At 34.0% G+C, this 11,626-nt stretch overlaps 1 long non-coding RNA gene across 1 annotated transcript; it reads left to right on the forward strand.

Moving 5' to 3' along the window:
• The first annotated feature begins 746 nt into the window (after positions 1 to 746).
• Positions 747 to 9,521, forward strand: LOC132301287 (uncharacterized). The gene is made up of 3 exons (XR_009480629.1): positions 747 to 1,039; positions 1,746 to 1,831; positions 9,317 to 9,521. It is a non-coding gene; the product is annotated as an uncharacterized LOC132301287 (long non-coding RNA).
• The last annotated feature ends 2,105 nt before the right edge of the window (positions 9,522 to 11,626 follow it).

Here is an 11,626-nt window from a genome sequence, read left to right on the forward strand (position 1 = left end):
AGTCAATATATATATGTATCCATCCCCTGTTAGTTCCTTAACCATCACCCTTTAGTACCACACTACTTCCTCCAAGAATCAAACCAACTCTACGACTGATTTTTTTTTTTTTTTTGGAGTGGTTTACTTTCATATATATATATATATTTATATATTCTCTCTCTCTAAACTAAGGTTGTGCTGCCACTTTAGCTGCCTAAAATTTCTCTGTGCCTCTATTATTTCAAAAAAAAAAATAAAAAATAAAAAATAAAAAAAAGGGGAAAAACAAAATGGTAAACTAATTTTTATTAATTTTTTTAATGGTTAAATTAGTCTTTATTTTCAGTCAATATATATATATATATATATATATATATATATATATATATATAGGGTTGGTTTGATTCTGCGAGGAAGCAGTGGGGTCCTAAAGGGTTAGGGTTCCATTTAACTTGTGGGGCTAGTAGGGGATGGATACGAGGAAGTGGTGGGGTCCTAAAGGGCTAGGATTCTATTTAGGGATTATTACATATAAATGGGGTTAGGGTTTCATATTTACCAAGAGGCTGAGTCAAAGTCTCATATTTCTTAAAAATGAGGTTGACTAAATTGATGACATGGCACATGAATTATTACTGTTTAAAACTTGTGGTGCCTAAAATGCCCTTCTCACTATTCCAGCACATTTACCTTATTGCCCCCGTTTAATTTAGTCACTCAACTCTAAAGCATTGTTGCCCTAAAATACACAGTCATGCGTCACAAATCCAGCGAAGCAAGCCCAGGCAAACACAGCATCACCGAACATGGAACCCTAACCCTCCCTCATCTCATTCGTGAAGAGCCCTTAAGAGCCCTCTCTCTCTCTCCCCCCATCTCTGTAACAGGATTGAAGCGTAGCCGTTGAGCCCTAACCCTCATTCAAGCCCTCTCTCTTTCCCCCTCTGTAACAGCAAAGCACTTCTCCACGTCTAACCGTCGTTGGTGCGCCCTCTCTGTAACCCAGCGAAGCACTTCTCCACTTCTGCCATTCATTTATTGTTGTTCTAGTAATATGGTAAGTACTCTCTCCCTCTTAACACACACACGTTTATTTTTTAGATGATTATGGTCCTGATTTAGTGTTATAATTTTTTTTTTTTTTTTTCCAATTGGATGTCTGATTTTCATGTAGGTTATGTTTATATATATTCTCCTCTTATAATTTCTATTATGCAATCATATATATATAATTTCTATTCTGCAATCAAGATTGTTGTTGCTCTGTTTGTTGTATATGTTTGAAATGTGCGTAACAAAATGTTGCTCTCTTGTGCGTGACAAAATTAATTTTTAAAACTCAGTTTTATCCCACCAACAAAGGCAAAATTTTCATAAAGTAGATACTTAATTAATCAAATGTTTTTTTTATTTTTTATTTTTTATTTTTCTTCTTCTTCTTTTGTAATTAGGTTTGCTTGTTTTTGAAGAGTTCATGCTTTCTTTATACGTTGACTGAACTGAAATCCCAAATGTTATCCTACAATCTTTCCACTAGCATGGGTTTTCATACTTAAAATACTCGGAATTTGCTGAAGAAAACATAATTAAACAGGATAAAAAACAAATTTCCATGCATGTCCTTTGTTACCTGCTGAATTTTTTTTTTATAGAACATTAATCTGATCTTAAAACTTAAACATTGTACTGTTAATGCCTACATGTGTATAGTAGAGATTCAATGTCCCTAAATCCAAATAATTCATGTTCTTTAAATTTACTAGGACCATGTGGAAGCAAGTGGCAGTACGTGTGGTGCCTACAGGCTTTTTGTTGGATTTCACTAGTTAGCTAACTAGCTTGTGCCAAGGTAACAAGCTTAAATCCTATCTTCATAAGTCATTTGCTCTGGAGACCTTATGATACAATCAATAAATGTAAACTGTAAAGAGGCATGCATGTGATAGTCTTTGGGTAGGGACACTTGTTATCAAATGTTTGTGAAATCTACATTCCCATTTGCATTTGCTTAGTAAAAGAATTGTTTAAGATTACTAGTATTGGTTCTACAATATTAAATTAAAAACAAGTTTTTCATACATACTATATTTGTTGTGGTTTAGTGGTTGAAATGTAATTAAATATAAAATTTGAGTTTGGTTCAATTAAATGAAAATGCTTTATAATAATTTCATGATTAATATCTTGGGTGTTAAGAATCACTAATAAAGATTTTAGTTCTCAATATAAAACAAAAGGGAAGAAGCTACTCTGTTTGGATCTTTGGACTGTGACTCAGAGATGAAGTAACAAATCTTCATGGTTATGCTATGATTTGTGCCTTAGCTTACAAGGTTGGAAGTCTTTGGTAAATGTTTTCACTAGAGAAACATAGCATTTTAGAGCATGTCAGTGATGGCCTTGGTGTCTGATAATTACCAACATTTAAATAAATTAGATAAATAATTCTTTTTAGTAGACTGATTGAATATGTTAACATTTTTAAACGATTAAAAAATTTAGTCTAAGATATTGCCATGCAATGACCAGAAATGGAAAAGATTTCTTCACCATCTGTTCATGAAATTTGAATGGTTTTAAACAACAAATTTCTAGATATGCTTACAAGTTCCCCCCGCGCCCCCCCCCCCCCCCCCCAACCGGTGAAGAGTGCAAGCTGCTTTATACCTAAGCCCAAATTCAGTTGAAAATACAAGACACGAACAATAATGGGAAAACTGTTATATGACCTTTACGTCTAAATTGTATTTACGAGAAAAGAAAGAGAGAATGAAAGAAAGAAGTAAATTTCGATCAAAATTCTGTCCAAGACTGATGCTTTGGAAGTTATTTAGTTTCTAACGAGATGAAAAAGAGAAAATATAAAGCAGTATGTAGTTATCTAAACACCAGTTATATAAATAATAATAAATAAATAAATTAAGTACTTATTCAGTTTTATCAAAAGGGATGCAGAAAAACCCAAAAAGATAAACATATTGTCATAAAACAAGACATAGCATTGGTAATACTAATACCTCTTCGGGCGTTGATTCTCTTCTTGAATAGCCGAATTGGGTCATAACCCTCCAAACACGCCGCATAAATAATTATCCTGACATTGAAATTCAAGCAATTTTCAACCCATCAAAGAACCAAAACAAATAGCCCGAACTTTCTATATATATACACACACAGAAAAACAAAAATTGGTAAGAGGGGGACATACAAGGTGATCTCTCTGGCGGCTCTGGGGCTGCAAAACCTGCCACTCTCGTCAATTCTGGGCAGCATTTCTCTGGGAGATGAGAGAGAGTTTGCCGATTTTTCAAAAACTTCCCCAACAGCCGTGAGAGCTGAAGAAGTGCGAAGAGGAGAGCTTAATAGAGAAATTAAGCTTTCTGAGAATTAGGTTTTGAGTAGCATTCTCTATACCAGATCAGAATATGACACCTCTTTGCATTATTTGGAATCAAAGTAGAAATAGAAGTTAGAACTAAATTGAAGAGTAACACTACTTTTTGTATAAATTGAAGAGTAACACTACTTTTTTATCTAATATATTCTACACCCGTGCATATATATAAATATATTGTGGAACATACATATTAAATTGATGACTTAATATGAATGCCACAATTAAACACACTACCTTAGGGGGGGTATTCCCAAAGTTTCTCATTTTATCCGTTCGATTTTCTAATAATAGATAATAAATAATCTCCTATTGTGTACAGAATCACAACACTTACTCCAAAAACATATTATATATATATATATATATATATATATATATATATATATATATATATATAATATTGTGAGTTGAGTTGAGAATTTCACTTGATAGAGCTTTGATGTCAAATAAATAAAGAAAGACAGGTTTCATAAATGAGGAGTGAAGAGGTTGAGGGAACACTGACAATATTTCTTTGTATTTTGCTCTGTTTTGAAAAGGCTACATGAGAGAGCTCTCTCTCTCTCTTTGAGGTGGATCTGATTTTTTTGGTCCAAAACTCTGGCACTACAATCAAACCAAAGACACCACCTTTATGTGAAGGTGAATACGGATACTACATGTCTTTGCACTAGGAAAGGAATCAAAATCAAAATCAAAATCAAAATCAAAACAGCTAATGGGTGATTTAAAGTTTTCAATGGGAAATAGATAAGTGTAGTACTACTAAAGTCTTTTTTAAGAGAAAAGCCTTCAAACATGGTAGAGTTTATAGATTTTTGTGGGGATTGCTTTATTAAATCTGCCTATGCTCTTTTAGCTGCATTATATATTTTTCTCGCAATCGAGATATACATGGTTTTACCCCACTAATTCTCGGAGCTCCCAAAGAATTATTTGTACTCATGAAAGCGTAGTCTCAAAGAATTATTTGTACTTATGAGGAATCTAATTTTAAATCTGGTGCTTCATGTACTTTTATTTTTTGATTTTCAATTGTATCCAAACATCTTATTTTTTTATATTTCCATTAAAATGGTATCTCTCTTTGATTTTGGATCATGTGTGTGATTATGAAATTATGTGTTGATTTGTAAGGTTGCTTTCAGCTTTGGACAAAAATAAAATGAAATGCTCTTTGAATTATCGACTCTCAATTAACTATGTTGGCAGCCTATTGCAATCGATTAGAGTGATTAATAAATTCTTAAAATTTTGTTTCTTGTGAGGGAGGGTCTAATTTTGTAATTTTGCTTTAATGGTATTTGATAGTAACAGAAAAATTCAGTAAGTTAATATTTATATTTGGTTTTATACTAAGTCGCATAAAGTGGTAGATAGAGCACAAAAGCAACAAAATTAAATTACAAACAAATCGTGAGAATGGGAGCTAGATTTACACCTGTTAAAAAGAATTGTATGACCTAGATTTTAACACAAACACACTTGTCATAGGCTAGCTACACCTATTGTAACTTCTGCGGCTAGCTATTGGTCACTGTTCTTGTTTGTTTGAGTGTGTTTGGATCATAAAAAAACAAACATATTTCAGCCACTACATGAATAGCTTCCCAATGAGATTGAGGAAAAACTTCAAGACAAAATGGCTGAGCTAAATCTAGTTTATGATTATGTTAAGTGCTGTTAGGAGGAGATTGAAACAGCACTGGACCGTCAATAAGCACATCAATCTTAAGAATCATAGTGTGAACTATACTTTAATACAGGTCCATAGAACACGTGTGCCATTAGGGGAGAGAAAACCCTAACGTACCTCGATTTGGAAGGAGAAAGAGAAGGAATGAGAGAAATGGTATAATAATACTTGTTTAACCTTCCAAAAAAAAAACCTTTAGGAGTCATCCAAACCAACATGAATTTGTTCTAATTTTTACAAGAATTAGGCTGAAATATTTAAACATAACACGACTTTGTCATATATATGTATGTTTATACATGATTTTAACACACACACACTGGCCATAAGCCTAAATACCACACATTAACTAGTACATAATGGAACACATACACAAAACTAGTAGTAATCATGATGCAACTAATAAGCTCCATATGATCAAAGTAGTTTCACAGCTTATTTATCATTAAGCAGTAGTTGCCATGGACTGATATAGATATATATTCAAAGCATATAATTTTAAATTTTTAAGCTCATTACATCAACAAACTATCAAGACTTTCATTTTATTTTTGTCCAAATCTGAAAGCAACCTTACAAATCAACACATAATTTAATAACCACACACACAATCCAAAATCAAAGAGAGATACCATTTTAATGGAAATATCAAAATTTAGTTAAAACCATTAATACTGACCATGGTTATATCCATTTGAAATTTTAAATTCACATTGTCAGTTACAACCAATACACACCACAATATTGGTCGATAGCTATGAGTAGTATCAATTCACTCCGTTAGAAAATAATATCTATGTAAAATCAGCTATATCTGTATCTTCCTACAAAAAGAGTCAGACTAAATCAGCTATATCTGTATTCAAGCTATATATTCAAGGCTCTTTGATGACTGCAGACTAAATCCTCAGCAGAACGTAGGAATTTAGGAGTTAAAATTCAAAGCCACCAACACATAGGTAGTCCAATTAGTTTTTATGTATAATTAATTATTATAACTCAATTTAGATCAAGAATTATTCAAGATTGTTGCCTCTTTCTCAAATGGCATGTAGAGTATACCTCTGTGTAATATGTCTTTAGGCATCTACGCACATGATAGAATTGATGCAAAAGCTAGCAAACTCTATAAATGAGGCTTTTTTAATATATGTATTTAGCATTAATTTATCAAAAAAAATGTATTTAGTATTAATTTATTATTCCAACATTCCCTTGTACTTGTCTCCCCCATTTTCAAGACTTACACATATAAATTTTGTGTGTGAAAAATATTCAACACTCTGCTCTCTCTCTATTTAACTCTCAATTTTTTATTTTCAATCTATATTGTCCCATTTAACTCTCTATTCATCTCATAATCTCCCTCATCTTGTATATATGTTTGTTGTACACATAGTGATACAATTATCTAGTAATCAATGGCATTGATTTTGTGGTTGTATTTTGATTTGAAAAAGGTCTGTAGTGTGTGTTTAGGAAAAGTTTAATCTTGACACCGCCTATCCCTATTGAGGGAATTAGTAGTGTTTCGCTGTAAATAGATCTCTAAATTACATTATATAATTATGATTTTTAATTGTTTTATATTTCATTTTTTTTTAACTTCATATTTAGTTTTTTTTTTTAAACTAATGAGTCAATTTTCGAAGCAGTTGGACAAATGGATGAGAGACAAATTATATGCTATTGTCGATTTGATGGGAAAATTGACAAAAATGAGAATGGGGAAATTATATACATCGGCGATGTCACAGACCCTTTTATGATAACAACAACAACAACATACGAATCATTTATAAATGAGTTACAACAACGTTCATCTTCAAACATGAGTGGTAAAGTCATATATTATACCACCGAATCTAACAAGAATGAACTTTTGAGGATGACGGGAGAATCTGGATTTAGAGTGATGCTTGTAGTGAGTGGTCCCATGCTAAATGTGTATATGGAAGATGCAGAGCCTGTAATTGCATCATGCACAATTCCTACTGATCATAGTGAGAGGTAAGACACATATATTTAAAGTAATACATTGATGTATGCGCTGCATAGGTTATGTGATTTTTAATATACCTTTTTATCCACTTGTAGACAATGTGTTGAAGCCACATCGCCAATTGGTCTTCTACAAAGTGTTGCGTCAACGTCTTCATTTCCTCCGATAAATGCGCATCGGGATTCTTTCCGACACATTGATGACATTCTTTGCGTGGATCAGCTTTTTGACAGCCCAAATGATTTCAAAGATGCACTCGTTTTGTTTGGTCTTCGTAATCATTTTCGGTTCAAGTACTTGGACAATAGCAGAAAATATTATAGAGTTGTGTGCGAGGTTAATAATTGTCCATGGAAATTATCAGCTGGTTGTGAAGGAAGTGGTGATATAGTGAGAATCAAGCGGTTTAATAATGTTCACACTCACACTGCTCAAGACATTTCAGATTATAAAGCCATTTTTTGGTCGAAGGAAATGGGTCGAGCTATTGTGAACAAGGTTAGGGACAATCCTAAATGCACCCCCAAGACTATTTCCACAGACATAAACGGTGAATTTTCTGCTAAAATGACTTACATGCAATCGTGGAGAGCTAAGGAGTGTGCACGTCATATCATTGAGGGAAATCCCAAGGATAGCTATATTTTAGTCCCGTGGTTGTGTGAACGAATAGCAGAATATATTCCTGGGACAATTACATCGTGGGAGTGCACGGATGATAGGAGATTTAAGCGAGTGTTTGTAGCTTATGGGTGCTCCATACGAGGTTTCATCAACTATTGCAGGCCCATGTTAGCAATCGATGCTTGCCACTTGAGTGGCAATTATAAAGGAACAATGCTTGGTGCAACGGGGTTCGATGCGAATGATGGCTTGTGGCCTTTGGCGTATGCTGTTGTTTCTTCTGAGAATGATGATGATTGGCATTGGTTCTTGAGCAAGGTGAAAGAGATTCTAGATGGTCGCATTGTGACAATCTTAACCGACAAGCATCCGAGCCTAATAAGTTGTATTAGAGATATTTTTGGCTCCCAGTACCACTCATGGTGTCTTCGTCACCTAACGGCGAATTTTTCTACATCCATTCTTGGGAGACAAAGTTTAGGATTGAGGGCTTCGGGTAAAGAGCATGCGAAAAAATTACTCGATAAAATTGCATATGCTCGAACTGTAGATGAGTATAAGAATGCATTGGCTGCCATGCGGGTATTTCGAGGGGAGTTATGCGATTGGGTTTTGGCGAATTCACCTGAACATTGGTCAAATGCTATGTTTACTTCCAAGCGTTGGGATAAATTATACACCAATCAAGCAGAGTCCTTCAATGCATGGGTGAAAGAAGAGAGGGTTTTTTCAATCACAAGGTTGATGGATACACACATGCAAAGACTCAGCAAATTTTTATACCAAAAGAGTTTGGACGTTCAGAAGTGGACTATCCCGGTTGGGGATCGTATTGAGGAGAAAATAAAAAAAGAGCAAGAGTTAGCTCTTGGTTTTCAGTCGATGAGTGTTTCGCCTACTGAGTGTACAATATATGATCGAGACAGAAAACCATTCAGGGTGGTATTTGGCAGTGAAAATTCTTGTAGTTGTTTGAAGTGGACCATGAGTGGGATTCCTTGTTCGCATGCATGCTATGCCATCCATGAATTATCTTTAAATATTTATGAGATGGTTGATCCATGGTTTAGGGTTGAAACACAACAAAAACTATGTGAACATCTCATGTCTTCTGTCCCCATGCATGATATGCCGAATGCAGCTGCTGTTGCTGCTGCTGACGGTGAAGGTGCTTCCCATCTTAGGCCTCCTGCGGTAACACGTCCCCCTGGACGACCTCGTATTAAACGAATCGAATCACAATTTCAAAATGTAAGGTCGTTACATTGTTCGCGATGCGGCGAGAATGGTCATAATCGTCGAAAGTGCAAGGCTCCTATACCTGGATAGAATAGTTATATAATTGCTAATTCTAGTGGAGTTATTTTGTAAGGTGTTAAGGCCTTAAATATGGAATTATTTTGTAATTACTATTAATTCCTTGGAGCTCCCCTACTGCATTAGTATAACTATGTTGTGATAGTATTTCTAACTTATTTAGAAAACATTTCTAAGTATGATGTAACTTATTCTAAGTTGAATCTGTATTATTCGTCTGGTGGTTTATTTTGGTATTGAAATTATTTTCCTGGGTCCTCGTATGAGTCTCATGTGGAGTGTTATTTAAAAATCATAGGTGTGTGAGTTTTCTGGCAGCTGGAGGGTCGTGAAAGCAAGGAGGTTATGGGATTATGTGACAATGGACGGGCTTACATGTTACATGCTTACGGAAGGCTAGGAAAATAACATCATATTAAAGTCATTATGACTTGTTTCCTCACTATTAATTCCTTGGAGCTCCCCTACTGCATTATGACTGTTATTTCAACCACAATTTACCTCGTGAGTCTCTCTCTTCCTCACTTTCTTTGTGTCTCAAAAATTATATGAACATTGTGTTTACATTATCAACATTGTTTGACAGATGAGGCTGAATGGATAAATCAGTACAAAGGAAGAGTGTTCAGTTTAAACAACAAGCTTGTGGTGCATAAAATTTGGCTGCCGAATGAGGAATGCCCCAGATTGGCAATGTCTAGAGCCTTTGGGGACTACTTTATTAAGGATTTTGGACTTATATCCGTCCCTGAAGTGAGGTGTTGTCACATATAACCAGCAGAGACCAATTTGTTGTGTTGCGAACCGATGAGGTATGTATGGCACTTTTTGGTATTTATCACTTGTTCTTTTTTATACAATGACAAAGAAAAAGACTTGTTTGTTTCTCTATTAAATGTCCAAAAGATCACGTGAACGAATACGTTTCAAACTCACGAGCATAATTGACAATAATCACTTCAAATTATGTGATATCAGTTATTATTAATGAGTTTACAGGTTTTTGTTTTGGCTCAAATTGATTGGATTTTGAAATTAGTATGGATTTTTGAAGTTAATCTTAACATGCTGTGATCCTTGTTTTGTAAGCAGAATTTTTCCTATCTTTTCCTTCAAACCTTATTTAATCGGTAAGAAAATTTATTGATTTAAATTGATAGAAGAAAAATTGTGTGTTTAAGCTTCCAATGGACTTGGTTTCATGCAAATTGTTTGAGAATTTCTTTTTTATTGATTTTTCAAGGGGAAGTATGTATTTCTGGGAAAAATTGTTTCAAATAGATTTTTGGGCTTCCTTCTGATTTTTTGTGGTCCAAATTGTCCAATCATGTTTGATAGAATAAAAAAATAAAGAAACAATAATAAAAAGGATTTTGCTATAATCTTAGTTGACTACTGTTACCCCATTTATTTATTTATTTTGTTTAGAGTCTTGCTTTTGGTTACTAGCGCCTAATAAAAAAGTTGTTTGCTCATATGTCCCTTATTTTTGAGTTTTTTCATTTAACCATCTCCACTTGTACAATATTTTGGTGTTATATTTTGTTTAATTGATTTGCATGTACTTCAAATGTAGTCTTCCCGCTAGGGGCTGGGAAGAGATAACAACGGGAGCGTCGATTGCATGGCTATCAAGTACATCAAATTTGTAAGTTATATGGTCTTTATGTTCGATAAAAATCTTTTATGATTGCACATTTGTAATGCTTTTTATACTCATACTCGGGGGGGTCACATGCCTTTAAGTGACCAATTTTATGGTGTATCTTGAACTTTATTACCTTATTGCTACATCGGCCCATGTGGAGGCCATTTTTTTTTTTCTTGTTTTAAAATGTTGAAAGCATGGGAGTATGGGATCATCGTATGTAGAGGTTTTGATTGATTGTTGTGGAGGAGAAGTTGTTGATATGTTGTTTAATGAGTTAATGCAAGTTCTCACGTTCTTCGTACATGTTGATATGTGGAGGTTTTGCTAATTTTCTCTTAAACCCAACTCATTCATCAACGCTCTCTTGCTCTCTCTCTCTCTCTCTCTCTAGTCTTGTTCATCGTTTTGCTAGGATTTCTACTCTGTTTTTATACAATTTTGATCCCTATATATATATATATATATATATATATATATATATATATATATATATATATATGCTGTTCCTAAAACATCAATTTTGGATTCAGGAATTGGACACAAAAATGTCGCGATTCCCTCTCTCCGATCAGAAACTTCGAAGGCAAAATTTGTGCGAAAAAGTATGTGTTTCCATCTGCTTGTGTGTGTTTATGTATGTTCGCCAACCAATTGATATTTTTGGCTTTCTGTTTCGTTGCAATGAATTCAAGAAAACGAGAAAAGTTTAAATTCTTTTAGCTTTTGTATCGAATTCCTTTTGATTTTCTTTCTTTTGTTTGTCTTCGTGAATTTGTTGGACTTTTGGATTTACTGTGAACTACGGTTTCTTCGTCTACTATTTGAATGTTTCTTTTTTTTAGACGATATCTAGTGTTGTTTGCAATATCTTTAGATTTTTGTGGTTGATGTTCCCATTAATTTCTTGGATTTTGATTTTTTTTCACGTAAGGGTTTCTTTAGCATATTTGGATGGTT

The sequence above is a fragment of the Cornus florida genome, unplaced genomic scaffold (genome assembly GCF_030987335.1).
Source record: "Cornus florida cultivar Cherokee Brave unplaced genomic scaffold, ASM3098733v1 CherokeeBrave_3.0.0_Hap2_Chr01, whole genome shotgun sequence".
Taxonomy (NCBI): Eukaryota; Viridiplantae; Streptophyta; class Magnoliopsida; order Cornales; family Cornaceae; genus Cornus; species Cornus florida.